The 23,748-nt window shown below is 39.6% G+C and overlaps 1 long non-coding RNA gene across 1 annotated transcript in view; it reads right to left on the reverse strand.

Moving 5' to 3' along the window:
* Positions 1-23,748, reverse strand: part of LOC307219668 — a 46,696-nt gene that overhangs the window by 15,018 nt on the left and 7,930 nt on the right. The gene's annotated exons all lie outside the window — the stretch shown is intronic.

Raw genomic sequence — 23,748 nt, forward strand, 5'->3', positions numbered from 1 at the left:
TTCAGTGTCTGGATTAGATCGGTTAAAATTTCTACTCACGCCAAAGTATCCTTCAGCTATTCCCTTGTGGTCTATGTCAGGTTTCAACAAAGCTGATATTCCAGTTTCCCAAATTAGCCTATATCCAGTACTTATCTCAAAGTCAGCAATATCTCCCCACTCCTTCCAAATGGAGCTTATATATATATGTCCTGTATGCATACAGACATTACTTCCCCCCATATTTAAGCCTCTTCTTCCTTGATAAATATGTTGCGAAGCAGCTTGATCCCATCAATGCATTTTGCATTACTATATGTTGTCTCTTCTGTCACTTGCATTAAACGAATTTATCAAGGTGTCTTTGGTACACCTTGGACTCCATTTCATTGCACAGGAGTGCTTCCCCCCTCCCCCCCTCCCTGCTCCTTCCAAGTGCCTGAATCAGGTCAATTGAGGAACAGCAGCAGAGTCATTATGTGACAGACGAGACCGCCTTTGGGAAACTGGCAGACATGAAAGTACATTGGTGGGGGGAGACTTCAATTAATTTGATAGAGAAGCAGCCCAGTCCTCCTCTCTTTGAAAAGAAAAAAAAAGAAAAAAGAAAGAAGACGAAGAACTGAGGAGCCATGCAATTTTCTGACAGGAACTTGAAGAAATAACCAGACAAATATGTGCAATCTCGGAGCCAATCTTTGGGAATCAGGCTGACATAAATTATCTTTGAAAAATGCTGATCGGAGAAAGGGGTTTGCTTCCAGCTCCCTTCCACAACACTATGGGATTCTGTCCTGACAGCCTTTAGTAGAAACTGCTCAGGCAAGGTTTAAAAACAGGTTAGTGTCAGGAGCCATCTGAGTTTGTTTCTGCAGATGAGGAAGAACCCCACCCTCATTTATATATATATATGGGGGGGGGCTATAGTAAATTATTCTGAGGACAATATGGTAAATGATTCTCTGGATCTCAAGGAGAATATGGAAAGCTGGAAAAGGTGCACAAAAGAGTAACCAAAATGATCAAGGGACTGGGACACCTCCCCTGAGAGGAACGTTCACAATATCTGAGACTTTTTTAGTTGAGAAATAAGGTGGTGAGGCGCCCTCATTACATATGTTTAGGTGCAAGGCAAGAGCATTCCTTTTCTCCCAGGCCTTTGGCTAATTAACCAATTTACGGCCTTTTGATTGCGTGTGGGGGCATTGTTTTTGCTTATTACAGTGGTACCGCGGGTTAAGTACTTAATTCGTTCCGGAGGTCTGTTCTTAACCTGAAACTGTTCTTAACCTGAAGCACCACTTTAGCTAATGGGGCCTCCTGCTGCTGCTGCGCTGCCAGAGCATAATTTCTGCAAAGTTCTTAACCTGAAACACTATTTCTGGGTTAGCGGAGTCTGTAACTTGAAGCGTATGTAACCCGAGGTACCACTGTACTTACTATGTTATGTATTGTTGTGTTTTTATATTGTAAACAGCCCTGTGATTGTCAGATGGAGGGCTTTATAGAAATTTAATAAATTTAATAAATAATAATTTTATAGAATTAGCAATCCTGCTTGCTTAAGGTTTTAGCTTGCAGTAACTGTGTCTGGAATCAGAAGTCTGTTCATGAAGCACTGAAAGAGCATCATAGCCACATGCTCCTTCAGACTCATCCCTTCAACTTATCACATACCAGCTCTGGCACAGAAATTCTGGCATATATTAAGCCAGAATTACCTGTAACTTCTGAACTAGGGAACTCAGATTTAATATCAGTTAACTAACCGGAATAATTAGCTCGGTCCTGACTTATTATCCTGGTTTCTTAAGCCAATTGGTCCCTTGGCTGAGACATAACAGGGGATGCTGGCTTAATGCAAACAAAGATATTCATGCCAAAGTCTGTGTGTGATGGGAGGAGGGAAGGAGCATGAAGCTATGACACTTGCTAATGGCTTCATAAACCATGGTTTATGAACCATGAATGAACTTTATAAACCATGGTTTATGAAGACATGGATGAACATCCAAATGCAGCCAATCAGTTTAAGCACTACATTGTCCTTGGCTTGCTGTCTCTTTCCAGCAAGTAATTACAGTGCTGTGGTCTAAAGCAGAAGCATAACTTAGGAAAGTAACGTCAAAAATAGGAGTGAAAAAGGATGAACAGGAACTCACAAATAATGCTTATTTCAAGGAGCAGCTTAGTTGTTTTTTTACAGCTCCATAACATTAAATGGGATGGGTGTGCACTAAGAAATTGCTGGATGGATAGTATTTAACTCTGGGACTCATTGATCAAATAAAAAAGTTGACCTAAAGTTATCAGGTCTGCCCTCATTAATCCTTGTACTACAAACTATTCAGAGGACTTGAAGTGAGTAATTCAAAAGTTCAAAAGCAAAGCATTAAGAATGAGAATCTCTGTATTTCTGCCAATAAAACCAAAGTATCATTTCAAGGTTAACACATTAACCCATACAGAGCAAAATTTAGATAATTTAAAACTGTATCTAAGGTCTCTGGCATTTTTGTGAATTCACATTAGTCGTTGACACTGATTTCAATATTTTAGAGCATAAATGTTTTGGCAATCGAATTCCTGTGTCCTGTGAATGATATTCCTCCAAGGTTCATGTACTGTAGGCTGATCAAACATAATTTAAAATGATTGACGCCAAGTGCTTTACTGTGCAAATTATCAAGCATGATATTTCCATAGATTTGCTCAATTTTATAAAGAAGAAGCCTGTTTTAATTTATGCAAACCTTGCACTGTTAGAAGGTCAGCTGTTCCAAGTACCGGTAAAGAATGTCAATATGTCTGCTACTCTCTAAAGTGTGCTGTAGAAAATGTCTATGAAAGGTTCAAAGTTTTTAGTGCTGGGACAACAACCCCTTTCTTCATGCATTAGTACGGAGAAACCATTGCAGTGCAATGCAAGAGTCTTGCACAATGGGATTTTTAAATGTAGGGGTAGGTTGGCCGGGCGATAGTGCCTTATTCTTTGCGCTCTTGAAAGGTAAAGGTAAAGGACCCCTGACCATTAGGTCTAGTCGTGACCAACTCTGGGGTTGCGCACTCATCCTGCTCTATAGGCCGAGGGAGCCGACGTTTGCCCGCAGACAGCTTCCGGGTCATGTGGCCAGCATGACTAAGCCGCTTCTGGTGAACCAGAGCAGCACACGGAAACACCATTTACCTTCCTGCCAGAGCAGTACCTATTTATCTACTTGCACTTTGATGTGCTTTCGAACTGCTAGGTTGGCAGGTGCTGGGACTGAGCAACGGGAGCTCACCCCATCGCGGGGGTTTGAACCGCCGACCTTCTGATCGGCAAATCCTAGACTCTGTGGTTTAACCCACAGTGCCACAGATTCCCTTAGCCCTCTTAAGAAAAGGTAGAAAAGGTAGAAAAGGTAGAAAAGCTCTGATGCTCTAATGCTATTAAACTTTGACTTGACACTACAGCATAAGATTCAGAACAGATTTGCCTTATACTGGGTGCCAGCAGATTTGGTTCCTTTGGGGTAAGGTCCATGGTTCAATAGCTTTGCATGCAGTAAGTCCAAGGTTGAACCCACAGCATATCCAGGTAGGACAGGGAATGTTCCCATTCTGAAACCCAGGAAAGTCACTGTCAGTCAGCACAGACTGTACTGAGCTAGATGACCTATTTGCTTGACTTAGTATACGACAAAACCCTCTGTTCCTAAAGTCCTACACAAAATGAGGTTTATGTGCAACCTCCAGGTTTTGGAGGCCATATGCCTCTGTTTGCATGTCATTTGCTACGGAACAAATGGTTCTCCATGTTAAATAGGAAGACACAAAGTTTTGGGTTTTTTTTAAAGGCATAATTCTTATTTGAACCTGAAGTAGTACATCTGCCCTCTGAAACAGTCTGAGCCAAATTGACCCACTTCCTGAAGCACTGAAGCATGGACTGAACCCACTCTTGTGTTCAGTGCACAATGCTATTTCAAAATTAGATATTCAGGAAAATATAAAATATTTGAAGGATACATCATAGATCTCTTGAGTTTACATACACAGCTCTGATCTGAAGGATAAATTATACATTTTTTTCAGGTTTTACAGATTTATAAATTATAAAATATCATAAATTATGATGTGGACATAATGATGTTGGAGCAAGGGACTAAAGAGGAGAGAATTAACATATCCCTAGAAGATCCAGTTTAGAAGCCTGAGGTTTCTTAATATTTGGTTCACATTCCACTGAACTCTAACACACTTTAATTAGTTGCCATTCACATATAGACAAATGAAGCAAGATGTTTTGCAGTATGCACACCATTCATTTTCTTTTATTTCCATTAGAAATAGATAAGTGCCATTTGGTAAGTTATCCAAATATTAATAAAATATTTTTATTTCCTGAAAATATTCAAAGTAGTTTAAGAACTGCTTTGATGCATTCGGTTGGTACTGCTAAGTTAGTGCTAACTAGCAGTGAGAATAAGATAGAGATACGTAGGTAGATACAGATAAAGATAACATAGTACATGAATGAAGTAACTCAGGAACAACACCTCCGAGCCACTGCTTGAGTGTGGGTAGGTAATTCAGCTCCAGCTGTTTCCAGAGTATACATTGTCTGACTCTGTTTCTATGTGGTTTTGGCCATGGAAGTGTGTTTTGGTATGGAATTGTATATGAAGGAAACACCTGAAAACTGTGTTTGGGTTGAGCTGACTTACACTTATCCACACATATTGGACTCTTCCAGGCAACCTGTTTATTGTATTTTCATCCTTGTTTGCTTCTACAAAGTTCACACACAGGTTACACTATATGTGGAGTAGACAAGCATAAAAATTATGTATTTATTTTATTACCCCTCATTCTTTTCTGGAAATAAAAGTATAGGGAACATTTCTCTAAAAGATTTGGGATGATCTTTCTTCTTCTTAAGGTTCCACATATTTGATGGGTTCCCCCCAATCATTTACCGAGCACATAGCATGCTATATTAAAGTGTGTCATTAGCTTGAAGGCATATTGTGAAGCAAGCTGACAAATCACTTCTACCTGTAATACATTTGTTAATTGGAAAAATATGTCTCTGTCAATTGAGCTCATTCTAAACTGTTTTCAGTTCATTAACTGAAAATATTAAACTTTAACTTTCCGACAAAGTTATAGATTTTAGTTAGTGCTCATTTTAAGTACAGAGTTCCCCCTTCACTCCTGCAAGAGAGACCTGTTGCGAATAAATGGCATGGAAATTGCTTTGACACCTGTGCTGAAAGTGTTTTAAGATTTTTTGTCAGCTGCAATTACACACTTAGGTAAGAAATCTAGACTGAAAACAATGGTCTCATTAGTCAATTTCAGTAGAATTTGCCATCCACTGTGACAAGATGTATTAGACATTATGAATTCAGTTGCCGTCAATGATGGCTATTATCTGTATTAAAATATATTTTTCCCATATGAGCCAAGAATTCTTCAACATTTGGGTTCATACCATCACACAAATTAAATTAGCAATTATCCACTAAATTCTCATAGGTAATGTTTCCATTTCTTTTCTTTTTCACATAATTGCTGGAAAAAAATATGTGATTTCTGCAAGTTGGGAGAAAATTACAGACAAGTATATCAAATGTACTCCTTAGTGTATTATATATTTGCATAGAAAAGGAGCCTGGCAATTACAAAACTTTTGAGCTCATTCTGTATAAAAAAATGTTTATATTGTCAAAGATTCCATGACTTTACTTTTACCTTCCTAGACAATCTTATATTAGATTCATTGTAGAAATCAATACAGTGGTACCTCGGGTTAAGTACTTAATTTGTTCTGGAGGTCCGTACTTAACCTGGAACTGTTCTTAACATGAAGCACCACTTTAGCTAATGGGGCCTCCTGCTGCCGCCGCGCCGCCGGAGCACGATTTCTGTTCTCATCCTGAAGCAAAGTTCTTAACCCGAGGTACTATTTCTGGGTTAGTGGTGTCTGTAACCTGAAGCGTATGTAACCTGAAGCGTATGTAACCCGAGGTACCACTGTATATATCAATTATTTTAGGATACTAAAATGCCAATCACTGGGTTGTTGTGAGGGCTAGCTAATTTCAATTGCTGGTTTCAAATGCATTTTGATGGCTTTTAATTAGTTTTTAACTAGTTTGTTTTTATTGCCTTGTATTTTATAATGTTGTTTTTAAAATATTGAATCCAAACCTGAGAAAAAATTGGATAAAAATACATTTAGTAGGATTAGTAGTAATAGTATATTGTCCACTCCCAGGAATGAAGAAATGAAGCAATGTGGGAGTAAGTGGACACAATATTCAATGAACATATTACCAACAAGCTAAAAAACCCTTCAGTGTTGGATGCTACATGTCAAGTGAGATCTGGAAGAATACCTTTCACATGATTCCATCCTACCTACACTGAGCCTGCCAAAGGTTGAAAATTAGTTCATCAGTCAACTTACCACAATAACCCCCCAATAATTACTTCACATAAGATCAGTAGCAAACATGTTTACTTCTATCAATTCTATGTGTAGCATCCAATACTTAGCTTGTAAGCTGCCTACATGCCCACAAGCTAATTGAGAATATTATGCAATGCTGCCATCTTGGTTTCTGGTCTTCTGTGATGAGGGCATAAGAAGTGATGGGATACAAGACTACCACAAGTAAAAAAGAGATAATATCATTTACAGTCTACAACAACAAAACCAAAAGAATTGGTTGAAACTACATTGAGAATTTCATCCAGAGGTATTGCACCAAGAAACAAAGTGCTAAATTATGGAGGTGAAACATCATTTTGACAATGTGCTTACAGAGAAACAAGTTTGTCAAATTTAGAAACAGCACCTTCAGCTCCCTGTACTCCTGGGACAGTCCATCATAGAGACCTTCCTCATTCTGAGTTCAGATCATTCCTGGGCCAGAGCTGCAGCTCACAAAAGGTGATTGGACACAAGCCCAAACTATTGCTTATTCACATAATAGCAGATATGGCTCAGGTGGTCCATGAAAAGTTCCTTACACATGATAACCCCGATTGATGTGCTCTTCCTTTCTGTGTGAGAAAAGAAATGTGAGAATCACTTCTTCAGGATTACATTCTTGAACTAGCTCCTTTTAAGAAGTAGTTTTCTAATTTAAAGACATAACAAAGTTTAGAGAAATGTGTGTATACAGATGGGTGGGAAGCAGGTAGCGCTGTGGTCTAAACCACTGGGGCTTGCCAATTGGAAGGTCAGCAGTCTGAATGTGCACAACAGGGTGAGCTCCCGTTGCTCTGTCCCAGTTTCTGCCAACCTAACAGTTCAAAAGCACACCAGTGGGAAGGTAAACAGTGTTTCTGTGTGCTCTGGCACTCGTCACAGTGTTCCATACACCAGAAGTGGTTTAGTCATGCTGGCGACAGGACCCCCGAAAGTTGTCTGTGGACAAATGCCAGCTCTCTTAGCCTGAAAAGCAAGATGAGCACTACATCTTTGACTGGACTTAACTGTCCAAAGGTCCTTTACCTTTTACTTTTACCTATATGGATGGGTCAGTGGGAAGTGGTAAAAAAATCTCTGGAAGGAATCTCGGCTAATTTGTACCATCTTCCAAAACTTATGATCTAATACAAATTGTATTTCAAAGTCACCATGTAGGGGGCTACATGGTGACTTTGAAAAGGACTTCTACGTGGTGATGTGTCTAACTCTCCAGTGGCTTGATTTTACCCTCAAAGGCACACTCTTCCATTTTTTCTAGACAGACAGATGCCAACAATCTGCCTGACTGCTGCATCACAACTGTAGATTTATTAGTATGTATAGGAACATAGGAACCTGCAGTCATACCCATTGCAAACACTCATCCAACTAGCTGAGTTTAATCTATTGTGTCAAGATTATTAAACTGACTGGTGATTTCTCTCCAGGGTTTCAGACAGTGGACAGGATTCGCTCTACCTGGAGGTGCCAGGTTTTGAACCTGACACTTTATGCAGGCAAATCAGATTCTCTACTATAAGCAGGTGCATGTTTATGATCATAAGGGAGCAATGACTGTTCACATTCAAAGATTCCAGCAGCCTAGACATCTGTAGTTTCCCTCTGCAGTTGAAATAGCTCCATGGTTCAGAATCCAGAGGAGAAATGTGGGACAGACAGACAGAAGAGATATTTAGACATTTTATGATACAGAAGAATGAACTGTATTTCACTCTAGGCATATGTATTGTGTATTTTCTTTGACTACTACTCATTTTCTGTAGCAGATAACAGTATTTGATAGAACTGAGATGCTAGTTCAATTGAACTTGTTGCCAGTGTAAGACAATTTAAATGCTACTATGGCAGTTAAATTGGTTCATGGCTATCTGCCATACTCCTCAACCCTTACTCCTTTTCTTAATAGGAATACTCTATCTGACCCTACTTAAAAGCAAGACATCTGCCTAATTTCTGAATGAGATGTACAGCACATGGATCGACTAACTATTTAAAACCTAAGTTTTCTTCAAGCGCAGCTTAAAAAACACACCACCCAGTTTCATGAGAAACCTGTACAAAGCAATTTTCATGCCAGGTTAATATCATGAATTTTTCCTGAAAGGACTTTTATCTCAAGAAATGTATGGGCCCTGGTGATTGATGGACACTCTGACAAATGTATAGATTTGTAGTATCACTAAGCATTGTAGTGGTGATTGCAAAAAATAGACATTAAAATTATTTAAAAATGGAATAGGGCCCAAAAGGGAGAAATTCACAGGTCAGATGTTTCAGAAATATTAAATTGCTCAATTGCCAACCATTAAGCTCAATTTCATTCTTGTTTTTGTGCCCAGAAAGAAGATCAAACATATCAATGAACAACTTGGAGAGTGCCAGAAACACCATCAAAGCCCATATTCATCCACAGAACTGCTTTTTCAAAATTACCCTTTCAATTTTAGACAGCAGAATTAGGGTGATGACCATAATTGTTCATGTTTGTATGAGGACTTGAGGCTGAAGACAGGTTTCTTTTCCAGGTGTGCGCACAGCTCCTATTTTCATAAAGCGTGTTCTCCTTCATGGAGAGCCCGTGTTGCGGTGGGGTCTGCTGAGCCACCCCTCTGTTACCAGGCAGGGTCTCTAAAGATGGCCTGGGGCAGTGATTGGTTCACTGGGTTGCTAGGGTAAAAGTTATGTTGCAATTTTGGTGGGAGGGGTAAAATGTTTAAATACTCTGCACGCAGCCTGGAGCTTTCTCTTTGCTGCATGCAACGGATCACCCGCCCACCTGCCCTTGAGTAAGGGGTTGTTGCATTGACCTTGCTATGCCTGTCATGGGGTCGTCTGCCATTGGGGCAGGAGCCTGGTAGGAATTTTGTCCATCTGGCTGATTGGCTGGGCCATTTGGTTTTTGCCTACTGCGTAGCAAATTGTCACAACTTGTAAGGTTGCGGTTAGGCATTGGTTATAAATTGGTGGAGGAGGGGTTAGGATAGGCTGGGCCTGCCCCTCCATGGTTGCTGCAGAAAGGGAATTCCATTAAAGGAATCCTGGGGCTTGCCATCTTTTCGTCCAATCCCTGGAATGGGACTAGGGCCGGCAAGCCTTCGGGGAGCATGCGGATGAGAATTGAGGGTCTGTGACTCAGCTCCATTTCTCCCCGACTTGCTTCCCCCGCACTGTCTTTCGGTGGTGCCCGGAAGTCAGTTCTGTCCCCAGGCGGGGGGACAGATAGTCTTAACCAATGCCTAAACAACCACTCACGGTTTTGTATTTAAATAAAGTTGTGGCCAAAATCATGCCAAAAACCTTAAACAAAAAATAAGTGTGCGTTGTGAGTTATTTGGGGGGTGGCTTGGGGACCTCGACACACAACTGCTTAAGAATGGCTTGCTAGGTACATGTCTATTATTAGATATGTGTATTGCAATCAACACATCACTGCTGTATAAGAGAGAAGATTATTCAAAGTAATCCCCCCCCCCATTTTTTGAACACAAATAAAATGACTTTCAGACCAAAAATCAAAGACCAAATAACTAACAAAGAAGATGGGGGTGCTAAATGGGCACAAGATGTTGGACATAACATAATGATGGCTGACTGGGAACAATTATGGACCACAGGTATGAAATTTATGGCATGTAATGCCCTAAGAGAAAACTTAATGAAAATGATTTATAGGTGGTACATGACACCAGTCAAGCTTGCAAAAATTTACCATCTGCCCGACAATAAATGTTGGAAATGTAATGAGATTGAAGGTACATTCTTTCACCTTTGGTGGGCATGCCCAAGGATTAAGACATTCTGGGAGATGATTTATAACAAAATGAAAAAGGTACTTAAATATACCTTCCTGAAGAAACCAGAGGCCTTTCTCCTGGGCATGGTCGGCCAATTGGTGCCAAAGAAGGATAGAACATTTTTTATGTATGCAACAACAGCAGCAAGAATACTCATCGCGAAGTATTGGAAGACACAAGATTTACCCACCCGGGAAGAATGGCAGATGAAGTTGATGGACTACATGGAACTGGCGGAAATGACTGGCAGAATCCAAGACCAGGGAGAAGAGTCGGTGGAAGAAGACTGGAAAAAGTTTAAAGATTATTTACGGAAATACTGTAAAATTAATGAATGCTAGGAAAATGTTGGAATGAAGTTATATGGCTTTAGTAAAAATGTTATAAGGAATTAAGTATAAATAGATTAATAGAGTATTAAAGGAAAAAATAAGGTTAGAATGTGTTAAGATAATTATAGGATAGAAAACAGAGAAAGATGGAAAGGAATTGCTGAAACAGTTAACAGAAGTGGAATACAAAAAGGGAGGTGTGAGGAGGTCGCGGAAATAAGTGAATGAAAGATAAGAACTGAAATTATTTGATGTGTTTTAAATTGTTTTTGTTTTGTTTTGTTTTGTTAGTTTAAATGTGTTGGTATTGTGTAGTCTTTTGTGTTGTATTGCATTGTTCTTTTTTTGTAGTGTTTAAATTGTTGGGAAAGTAATAAATATTATTTAAAAAGAAGAAGAAGATGGGGGTGCTGAAAAAGATGGATTATAGTGTTCTGGCCATATACAGTGGTACCTCGGGTTAAGAACTTAATTCGTTCTGGAGGCCCATTTTTAACCTGAATCTGTTCTTAACCTGAGGTATCACTTTAGCTAATGGGGTCTCCCACTGCCGCCGTGCTGCCACAACGCAATTTTTGTTTGCATCCTGAAACAAAGTTCTTAACCTGAGGTACTATTTCTGGGTTAGTGGAATCTGTAACCAGAAGTGTCTGAAACCTGAAGTGTCTGTAAAGTCTGGAAAGTTTGAGTATGTACTGTATGCTGATTTCCCCAGGTGAATGCAGTCAAAAAGCCCATCCCCATAATTCTCTATGCCAATATGAAATGTCAGTTGTTTGATTTAGTAAATACACCTGCTCCGAATCTGGCAGTGTCAATCCACCTTTAGGTCCTCCCCCTGCCTCACCTTCATTATTGTCTGAAATTATTTTCCAAGTGTGCGGACACAGAAAGTATGTTCATGCCTTTCTATGTTCCCTCACCAGACAGATTGAAGGAGGGAGGGAGATAGAGAAGCAGAAATGCTAAAGAAACACATACCAACTGATAACTAATTCCCGCTACCACTTTCTACCATCTACATGGTAGTATTGCATGGGCTGAATAGACCTATGAAGAAGTCATAATCAGAGCCAGCAAACACTCAAATCGTTTCACAAACTACCTGTTTTTTTTTGTTTTTTGTTTTTTTAAATGATATTTATTAAGATTTCACAAAATATAACAAACAACAACAAACAACAGACATCAGAAATACAAACAATATCAAAAAACACAAAAAACAAAACATACAAAAGATTCAACATAATAATAAAAGAAACATTAAAAAACAACTCTAGTTCATTCTAATAGTCTTCAAAACCTTATTTTCCTTGCTTCCTCCCGCCTTCCCTTCTTATATTCCACTTTAGAAAATTTTTTCAGCAAGCTCATTCAAATTCGTTTTATCCTTTATCTTTCCCTTTATACTCTTCCTTATCCTAATCACTGGATCCCCATCATTTCATTTACACTGCCTTTAGCACTCATAAATTTTGCAATGATTTTGTAGATAAACTTTGAACTTCTTCCAGTCTTCTTCCACCAACTCTTCTCCTTGATCTCGGATTCTGCCGGTCATTTCTGCCAGTTCCATATAGTCTATTACTTGTATCTGCCATTCTTCCAAGGTGGGTAGATCCTGTGTCTTCCAGTGCTTGGCGATGAGTATTCTTGCTGCTGCAGTAGCATACATAAAAAAAGTTCTATCCTTCTTTGGCACCAATTGGCCGACCATGCCCAGGAGAAAGGCCTCTGGTTTCTTTAGGAAAGTATATTTAAATATCTTTTTCATTTCATTATAAATCATCTCCCAGAAAGCCTTAATCCTTGGGCACGTCCACCAAAGGTGAAAGAATGTACCTTCAACCTCTTTACACTTCCAACATTTATTATCGGGCAAATGATAGATTTTTGCAAGCTTGACTGGGGTCATGTACCACCTATACATCATTTTCATAATATTCTCTCTTAAGGCATTACATGCCGTAAATTTCAAACCGGTGGTCCACAACCGTTCCCAGTCAGCGAACATAATGTTATGACCAATGTCTTGTGCCCATTTTATCATAGCAGATTTGACCGTTTCGTCCTCAGTATTCCATTTCAGCAACAAGTTATACATTCTCGACAATACCTTAACACTGGGTTCTAGTAATTCTGTTTCCAGCTTCGATTTTTCCACCTGGAAGCCAATTTTCCTGTCCACATTATAGGCCTCTCTTATTTGAAAATAATGTAACCAGTCACGCACCTTATCTTTAAGTTTCTCATAACTCTGCAGTTTCCATTTATCTCCCTCCTGTTCCAGAATTTCACAATATTTTGGCCATTTAGATTCCATGTTAAGTTTTTTTAAGGCCTTAGCCTCCATTGGAGAAAGCCACCTTGGGGTTTTATTCTCCAAAAGATCTTTGTATCTGATCCAAACATTAAACAACGCTTTCCTGACAATATGGTTTTTGAACGACCTTTGTACTTTATCCTTGCCATACCACAAATATGCATGCCATCCAAAAGCATTATCATACCCTTCCAGATCAAGAATGTCTGTGTTCTCAAGAAGTAGCCATTCCTTCAGCCAGCAAAAAGCTGCCGCCTCATAATATAGTTTAAAGTCCGGCAGGGCAAACCCCCCTCTCTCCTTCACATCAGTAAGAATTTTATATTTAATTCTGGGCTTTTTGCCCTGCCAGACAAATCTAGAAATTTCTTTTTGCCACTTCTTGAAACAATCCATCTTGTCAATTATCTGTAACGATTGGAACAAAAACAGTAGTCTTGGCAATACATTCATTTTAATTACTGCTATTCTACCCAGTAAGGATAATTTTAAGTTTGTCCATATTTCAAGATCTTTTTTCACTTCAGACCAACATTTTTCATAATTATCCTTAAATAAATTAACATTCTTTGAAGTCATGTTCACCCCTAGGTACTTTGTTTTTTTCACCACTGTTAAACCTGTTTCTCTCTGAAACCTGTCCTTCTCCATTTGTGTTAGGTTCTTCTCTAAAACCATAGTTTTTGATTTGTTGAGTTTAAACCCTGCCACTTGACCAAACTCTTGTATTAATTCCAAGGCTCTTCTAGTACTAGGGATTGGCTCCTGTAATGTCAAAACTAGGTCATCTGCATAGGCTTTTAATTTGTAATGTTTCACTCCGACCTGTATACCCTGAATTTGTTGGTCCCTTCTAATCATGTTCAGCAATATCTCCAGGACTGAAATAAAAAGTAGAGGGGAGATTGGGCAGCCTTGTCGTGTCCCTTTCTCTATCTTAACTTCTTCTGTAACCGCATTATTCACAATTAACTTTGCCTTTTGTTCAGAATAAATCGCCCCTATACCATTCCCAAACCTTTCTCCCACCCCCATCCCTTGCAAATTTTTCTTCATAAAACTCCAAGAGATATTATCAAAGGCTTTCTCAGCATCAATAAATATCAATACTGCTTTCATATTGATATTAACTTGTAATTTTTCCAAAATGTCAATTAAATTCCTTGTGTTATTTGACATATGTCTACCTGGAAGAAAGCCTGCTTGGTCTTTATGTATAATTCCTGCCAAAACTTTTTTCAGTCTTTTGGCTAAAATGTCTGCAAAAATTTTATAATCCACATTAAGCAGGGAAATGGGGCGGTAGTTCTTAAGCTGTGTCTTTTCCGCTTCATTTTTTGGTATAAGAGTGATGTAAGCATCTTTCCACGACTCCGGCGCTCTTTTCCCCTCCATAATTTCGTTGCAAACCTCCATTAGTGGTTGAATTAAATAGTCTTTCATCACTTTATAATATTTGGAGGAAAGTCCATCTGGGCCTGGAGACTTGCCGAGTTGCAAATTCTTTATGGCACCTTCCACCTCCTGTTCAGAAATTTTTCCATTCAATATGAGTTTATTCTCTTGCGAAATATTTTGTAATCCATTTGTTTCTAGAAATTCGTCAATCTTGGTCTCATTCTGTGGCCCTTGTGCATACAGTTGTTTAAAATATCTCTGGAAACAATCTTTAATCTCCTGTGGGTTTTGTACATTCCTTCCATTTACTTCAAGATTAGTCACAGTATTTAATTTTTGTCTTTTCTTCAGCTGCCATGCTAGCAGCTTTCCACACTTATTGGCTGATTCAAAAGTTCTTTGTCTCATTTGTTTAATCTTCCATTCTATGTCCTGATTGACCAGTTTCAAATATTGTGCCTGATATAATTTAATTTCTCGCAGGATCTCCTGTGACTTTGGTTTCGTCCTTAGCCTCTTCTCTCCATCTCCAATTTTCTCCAGAATCTTTCCTTTTCTTTCTTCTTGAAGTCTCCTCTTTAAAGTATTTTGTTGAATCAGAAAACCTCTCATAACCGCCTTACTCGCGTCCCAGATTATTCTTTTTTCTACAGTTGTCTTCAAATTTATTTCAAAATAATCTTTCATAGTTTTTTGGGCCTTCTTAATAGTTTCACAGTCTCTAAATAAGGTGTCGTTCATTCTCCATCTAAAGGAACCAATCGGTGTTAATTTCATGTCCATTTTCACCGGGTTATGGTCGGAGCAGACTTTTGGGCAGATTTCCACTTTCCGTATCTTAGGTGCCATCCCTCTTGTAATCCAGATTTGGTCAATTCTTGTCCATGTCATATTAGCTTCAGAGAAGAAGGTCCCCTCTCTGCCTAGGGGATTTTTAGTTCTCCAAATGTCAATCAAGTCCATATTGTCTGTCAATTCAAAGAAAGTCTTTGGTAGCCTTCCATCCTTTGTGACTACCTGTCTTTCAGATTTGTCCATATTTGTTGACACAACTCCGTTCATATCTCCCATCAAAACAATGTTTTGGTCCATGTAGTCGAGCAACGTCTCATGCAGTTTTTTATAAAAGTCTGATTTTCCCTCATTAGGTGCATAGACTCCAATTATTAAAACTTTTTCTCCATATATTTGTATTTCAATTGCAATAAATCGTCCCTGTTCATCCTTAAACAGAAATTTTGGTGCCAATTTCTCTTTTGCATATATCACTACTCCTCTTTTTTTGACTTTATCCGATGAGATAAATTCTTGGCCTAGTTTCTTATTTATCAATAATTTCCTGTGGAATCTGGTTATATGTGTTTCTTGTAAACAAATCAAGTCCAATTGTTCCTTTTTTAATATATGAAAAATTCTCTTCCTCTTACTGGGGGAATTTAAACCCCGGATGTTCCAAGTTAGCATCTGCAGAGACATGTTGTAATTATTATGGCGTTCCTCCGACTGCTCCTAAAAGTTGTTCTTCCTCTGATGGTTGTGTCTCTTTCTCTGGTCGATCCAACCCCAGGGGGTGCCTGTCCAAGTCAGGTGGTCCCAATCCTAGTGCCTCCAAATCTTTTGTTCTTGCCTCCTTTCGTAGTTCTTCACCAAAGTCTTTCAGGAAACTCACTTTATCTTCCTTTGATCTTATCTTAATTTTCTTTCCTTTGAATGTAAACGAGAGGCCTTGCGGAAATTCCCACCTGAACAAAATATTGTTCTTTCTTAGTAGCACGACCAAATCACTGTAGTTGGTTCTAAGATCTAATAGGTATTTTGGAATATCTTTAAAAATTTCAATTCTCTCACTTCCAATCTCAAGTGCTTTCTGGTAATGTAGGCTCAATATTTTGTCTCTTTCTTCTTTTGATCTTAACGAAATCAAGCAGTCCCTCGCCTTGTTCTTCCTTCTGACCCTTCCCAGTCGGAAGGCACTCACTATCTTAATTTCTTCAGGGTTTAAACCCCAGAAAGTCTCAAACTCCAGTGTGAGGAACTCTGTTAATTCTCCTTCCTCTGTTTCTGGGACTGCTCTTATTCTCAAATTGGTCTGCTTTTCCCTAAGTTCAATCAAAGACAATTGTGCCTTGTAGTCATCCAATCTTCTATTAATTGGCGGTATTTTTTCCTCTACCGCCAAGATCCTCTCTTTCGCTTCCTCTGCTGTCTGTTTTGTCTCCTTGGATTCCTGCAGTAACCTGTCAATTGCCTGGGTGTTGGAGTTCACTTTCTGCCCCACATCATTCACCTTTTGTCCAAGGTCTTTAATAGTTGAAGTATTTAAATCTATCTTGGTTGACAAATTTTGTAGAGCTGAGAGAATCTTATCCAATATTGCAGAATCTGATCCTACTGGTCCTGCTCCTTTGGCTTCTTCTCTTTCTGTGACTTGTGGGACAGAAAGGCCTGTTAGAGATGGTCTTCTGTGATGTTGTTGTTGCTGCGTCAACAATTGCTGCTGTTGTCTGGTTTTATATTTTATGACTTTCTCTTGCGCCTTCTCCTGAGCCTTATCTTGTGGTTTGTCTTGATCCATTCCTACGGCTCAAGAAGTCAAGGTCACTTACACAGTTCTCACAGCTCCCAGGATTGTTCTCAACAATAATAAAAAGACAGCTGCAGTGGAAAATTCCCAGCTATAACACAAGATGCCTCTGGGGGAGCAGAGTAGCTAAATGTTCCATGGATGACGACTATAGAAACAATGTCTTCGTAAATATAATAGTGTTACACAGGAAGCAACAATTACCAGCTCAGATAGTCCAAAAAGTTACCAATCTTTTGCAGAGATCTACTGTAATAGTTACAATGTCTATAAAACGGTGCATTCAAAGTGACCTTTCAATTATTTAAGGCAGACCGAAGTCAAGGATTAAGTGGTGGATTCAATCCCCCCCTTTCCCTTTTTTTTGGGGGGGTTCTTCTGTCAGGCAGTGAGATTTAGCTCTTTATAAAATTTCAAATTCTATGGTTTCCAGCTTCGATGTCCCTTGCTTTAAACTGTCTACAAGTCGGCAAAGCAGGCTTCCTGTTTAAACTTTGCCGATTTCAGGTTCAAATTCAAGATCAAAGTCCCAGGATCAAAGTGTCAAAGTCAAAGTCAAGTTACTGGTTCACTTATATTAAGTCCTTTCCTTTGATCCTTTCAGAGTTTCCCCAGTCTTACTCACGGGTAGATGTTTCAAATCGATGTTGCAGGAAAAAGGTCAGTGCTCTCCGGCAACTGCTATGCAGCTTCACTCCGTAGAAGTAGCGATCGACTCCCAGCACAGCGCAACCCCGCTCCGCTCCGGAGCTCTTTACAGAGCCCCTTTGACAGTTCGGGGTGCGCTCCGCATGCCCACTGAGCCCCACGGCCTCAGGCTTCCCCCGCCTGCAGGTTTTTTAAGGGTCCGCCGCTTCGCTGCAGCGGTGGACCCGATTTCTACGGAGCTTCTCCCTCCGGCTAGAGGGAATCCGCCATTGCCGATAGGCGCCGCCTTCAAACTACCTGTTTGAAGCACTTGTAATGACATGCAAAATCAGAATATGACTGCAAGCAAGGATGGTGAATCTGTTGGTTTTCATTTTTCTCAATTTTTCATTTCTTAACATTCATTTCAGTTCTCCATATTTTCACATCTGCTTTTATTTATTTTTTAAAAAATTCCTCATGAGATTTTACCAGCATTTTAGTGCAATTAGCTCCTACCATCTGTATGCTTACATGAAATTTTGCCTAATATACTGTTGTTTTTATGGGACGCAGGTGGCGCTGTGGGTTAAAGCCTCAGCACCTAGGACTTGCCGATCGAAAGGTCGGCGGTTCGAATCCCTGCGGCGGGGTGCGCTCCCGCTGCTCGGTCCCAGCGCCTGCCAACCTAGCAGTTCGAAAGCACCTCCGGGTGCAAGTAGATAAATAGGGACCGCTTACCAGCGGGAAGGTAAACGGCGTTTCCGTGTGCAGCTCTGGCTCGCCAGAGCAGCGATGTCACGCTGGCCACGTGACCCGGAAGTGTCTCCGGACAGCGCTGGCCCCTGGCCTCTTAAGTGAGATGGGCGCACAACCCCAGAGTCTGTCAAGACTGGCCCGGACGGGCAGGGGTACCTTTACCTTTACCTTTACTGTTGTTTTTGCAGAGTCCTGAGCACAGCGGAAGGATGAGCAGTACGTGCCACATACTTTACATTACTTTATTTACTCTTCAAAGCTGATAGATTACATACATGCATCTTGCTTCTGCGAGAGCAGAGAGGTAACTCCTCTCTCCTCGGAATCACCGAGGGAACTGTGAAAAACAGGAAACCAGTGTACGTCACATCCAGTCTCCCTTTCCCGTGGGAAACCCAACAGCAACTCTGACTGTGGAATGTAAACAATGCCTTGTGACTAGCATTTCGCTGCACAGTGAAGAAAGCAGAAACCAACATATACAAGGTTATAAATTTTTGCATATTACTTTCAGTGATATATTATTTTTTGATGCACATTCTACCCTAGTATATGTATTTTTCTATACATTACTTGACTGGAAAGCTGCACTGCAAAATTCAGAAAAGTGTGAACTTTGAAGGATGGCTTTCTGTTGTAGTTCAGGTATTGTTCCGTTAAGTGTAAATTGGGTAAATTAACCATAAAATGCCAACTGAATAAAATTTATTCCCCATCCTTAGCTGCAAGGAAGCATGCTCAAATGACACTTGAGCATGTCTCTCTCTATATATGTATGTCTGTGTGTTATGGCATGTAGACAATAACAAAAGTAATATCAGTCAGAACTGCCCCAAACCTCCCAAGTCTTCACTGAGAATCAGTGCACCAGTCCTGAGATTAAGCCACTGTTTCTGATAATATATTAGCACACCATGTTCCTTTAACCTCCTAATTATTTAATTACAGCTGCAGCAAGTTTAATGATTGGCTTTGGTTCAGATCTGGTTGCTCATTGGAACTGAATGATCAGCTTATTTAAGAAAAAATGGTTCCAGTGTCCTCAACCAAGAGCTCTGTGTGCACTACTGAATGAGGAATGACTATACTAACTTATTTACTTTAACTGGGGAGAACAGCACACCACCCATATCCACATGGGTTTGTTCTTTCCATTTAAGTGAATGAGGAAAACAATCTGTTTTGTAGGAGTACAGTGGAGCTCCACAATAGAGTTTCCATAGCTGCAAGGAACCACTTCATTAAGACAAATGCCTCTAGATGATATGCTACATGGAGAAGAAAGAAACCCAATAGGTTGGCCTTTGTGTAACAGCTTTCTCTAAAATAATGTCTGATGATGTGATAATCTACTGTTATGACTGGCTTTTTCTTTCTTTGGTGGAAAGCCTTCCTTTGTTCTTGGATTATACATTTTAAAGCAAAGTATTTAAGGGGAGATGGCACTCAACACCAAATTAAGCTCATAGGGTTTCGCTTGTAATTCTGGGATATAAAAAGGAGGAAAGTATATTGAAGTACAATAAAAAGGAACCCAGAGCTCAGGTTCACAATATGGAAGAGTGATAAAAGAGCAGCATGTATCAAAAGAGAATTTGACACGGCATGGTAAAAGTGTAGTTTCACAATATAATAAGAAGGATTAAAAAGAGAAAGACAAAGTAATGAAGTATAATAGTGTAATAACGAGAAACGATGACACTGTAATATAGAAAAGAGCAAGTGGGAAAATAGAATACATGGAGAGAGAGAAACCCTAAGGCATACAGCTATGGAGAACAGAGAGGAAATCCAATGATTGGAGAGCCACAAGACTTTTAAAAAACTGTTGCTTGTTAATCTGTTACTAGGATAATTGATTATGTCTAAGCCCCATCAGCAGCAGTCAAATGTTATCTTCCATTGTTCAAATTATACCTGGGGTATATTAAAGAAACTTTTGTAAGTTGGTTTATTTGTATTAAAAAGGCTGAGATTAGATATAACAAACAGTCTCTTTGTTGAAAGCACGGGGAATAAATAAAGTTAAACAAAGAGAAACTTCCATGTATGCATGATTACACTTAAATGGCTGAACATTATGAAAATATTGTTTTTTGTTATTTGGTTAAAGAATAAAACAAGAATTCCCTGGATGCTTAGATCCAGGATTGAACAAGTACTCTTTGAAACATGCAGCAAAGTGAAGTATAGAAATACAGACGGTTAGACCTTTAAAATACCCCCTTCTAAGTTGCTTCCAAAGCTCCCCACTTCCTCTTAGCATAGAAAGAGACCACACATTTGGTAAGTTTAAAATGGTTTACTTACAAACTCTTTAAAGGTCAGATTCATGTGTTTTCCCATGCAGCCGCAAGAAAAGACAGGCAGTACAACTTAGTTTCAAAAAATGGTAAGAGTTTCTAAATTATTTGTTTAGAAACACAAAGATGGCTTGCTAAAGACCACAGTTTAAGCTTGGCGCATCCAGCTTAGACATAATTACCTGTTAGATTAGAAAGAAAAAGAAAACAAAGTGTTTAGTGAGGGGGGTGATTATGTTTAGAGAGTGGGGGTGACTAGCTATGCCTGGCAAGATAGCTTACTCTATGGTCTTAACCCTTTTAGTCATTAGAGTTACACATGTTGGTTATATGTCAGGGAGAAAAATAGTAGATTTACTAAGTCTCCATTGGAAAATCATGTATTTTATTCAGTGACCTAAAAGGAACAGGCAGCTGATGCTGTTACATGACTGGCATTATTTGTGTTTTTCTTTGCCCAGTGGTGGATGGTGTCTGTTGGGACTGGTGGAATGAAAGGCAGATAGCCAAACAGACCGCAAAGCCAGAGCCAATGTCAGCTGGAGCAAGAAACAATGACAAGCAGAGTCAACTCATTCTAGTTTTGTTTGCAGTCTCCTCCCTGCTGAGTTCTATGGGGGGAATAGTGATACTAAAGAGGAGGAAGGCTATGACACACACACACACACACACCCGTACAGGTTGTAAGAAGGTAGGCAGGTGAGGGCAGACTGAGGTTGGTGACCTATTTGCCCTAATGGACCAGCCTCCACTGTTTTTGCCCAAGCGAATAGGCATGCACAATGGCTGACCACACCAAGCAGTCCACTAGCAGGATGGGCCACCAGGTGCTCATTATGATTTTTATTACAAACTGCCTTTATTCAAGTATTTGGCAGGCCACAGTTCATGGCTGGGCATTGCACAACCTGATAGGTCAGAAATTGTAGAGGTCTGATTTATGAGAGGAACTGATGATCACTCCGCACATTATCTTGACTTTCTGAAACAACTGCTATTCATTGAACTGGCTGACTAAAAGGCTCCGGTGTCCACTTATGTTTAGACTAGGCATTTATTGATCCATTTACTTATATATTACTTCACCCATATTGTTAATTTAATATTGAGCCATATCTAGATCATTACAAGGCAATCTAAGAAAGAATTTAGCCTTAGGTTACTGGCCTAATTTGCCTGTGTGATCCCCAAAAGTTTTATTTGAATCTCTTAATTGTAATGCTGTTTCCTTCTGGAAACCACCTGGTGAGAGAGCTGGCTTTGGAAAATACAAAGAGAACCCCATGAGTCTTGGATAAGCGGCAGTTGACTGTCTTCTATTGAAGTCATAAAACAATTGATGAACAATTAGAACAGCAGTAAATAAGAGCAAATATAAAAAACGGTTTTAGAAAGCGTAAGTGGAGCACAACAATCTCTCTATGGCGTGACATGACCAATGGGGAAAGAGGAGCTAGCAGATAAAAGCTGTCATGCTGACACCACACTTGGCTCTAAGGGTACTTCTGTTTTGTACATCCCTCACACAAATCCACATTATCACTAACTTTAATGTGTGTTCCATTGAGTTAGTCACATTGGGGTCAAAATGGATATGTTAAATGTGCCATGATGCTAGATGTGTCTTTGCATCTAACCTGCAGCATTTTTCTTCTAAATGCAAATTGCATCAGCAAGAGAATGTTGATAATTAACAGGATTAGAGTGATCATAGACGGGGCAATTTGCCCCTCTCACCTGCTTCAGCATTTGATTTGGTAGATGGAAACTGCTTATGGTGCAAGCTAGGTGACACTAATGTAGATAAACACTTTTTGTATCTGGTCCCTGAGCTTCATGCTGATACCACCACCAGAATCTTGGGGTTTTCCTGAGCACGAACCTCCCTCTTGTTTCTAAGTAGCTCCAATCTGGGTACATGGCTAACACAAATCAGCTGAATATAAGTATTCAATAAGTGTTCTTATTGTTTACTTAATTTATATACCACTTAATTGCCAAAGTGGTTTCCAAGCTATTTACAAATATAAAACTAATAACAAAAAATATAAACACACATTGAAATAAATACCCACAATTAGAATGCTCACTAAAACAGCATAACCATTAAAAGGCTCAGCAATTAAAGCACAGCAGGAGGTTGAAAGCCAGAGGAATGCTTACCTAAACAGGCATGTCTTTATGAGCTGGCATAATGCCATAACTGTTGGGGCCTTTCATATCACAGAGAGCTCTAGTGGTACATTGGTGCCACCTCTGAAAAAGCCTGCCTTCATCTTACCATGGCTACTGATCGCAATTTAAAAAACAGGTAAGTATCCTAAATATGTCAGGTGAACTTTGTACATGAGAAGCATCCCTTCACCCACCCCCCAAAAAGACATTATTTAGGACCACAATCATATACATAGAGCTAAAAGTTGTGAATTAGGATCTCTTTAACAGCCAAACACCTCAGCAGATTATGAGTTGCATGACAGAAAGTAAGATTCAACAAGGCCATGTAGCCAGGGAACGGTAACTCCAGTTTCAGCACATTAAGATATATTACATCTACCATCTGCTACCTTATAAGCATATAACAAAGTGGTCTCTTGGTACAAGAACATCCATGGGCAATTAAGATTAGTGTATTCTGATCTGGAGTAATATCCTAGAGGGATGGGGCTCTTCTCCTGTTAGAAATCCTATGGAAGACAATGTGTAAATAGCTTTTTCTCCTGGTGATTTGACTCAGCAAAGCAGGGCCTTAGATTTTACTTGCCCATTAGGTTGGCATTATATTTTTGTTTGTGTCTTATTTCTCTCTTAAACACCGAGATAGCAGATTGATGTTTGGCACTCCAAAAGTTATCATGGTTCCATGAGAAAGCAGCAGCACTCGCCTTCTCAGGCTGAGCAAAATGTAATTGCAGTGTTCAAAGTGGGCATCCAAAATACAGCTTAGTGGGCTGCATGTGCTGAGTGAGTCATAAAATAGCATGCCCCTGAGTTATCTCAGGTTCAGTGGTGAGGGGAAAGTAATAAAGAGCCAAAAAGTGTAGTGGTAATATGCTGTAATCTGCAAATCCAGGATCCTTTGCCTCAAGAGTTGAGTATTTAGCTGAGTATGTGAGTTGTGGGATGGAGAGTCCCAGATAAGTCTTCATCTAAGCCTGAGAC

The sequence above is a fragment of the Podarcis cretensis genome (assembly GCF_951804945.1).
Source record: "Podarcis cretensis genome assembly, chromosome: 7".
Lineage (NCBI taxonomy): Eukaryota > Metazoa > Chordata > Lepidosauria > Squamata > Lacertidae > Podarcis > Podarcis cretensis.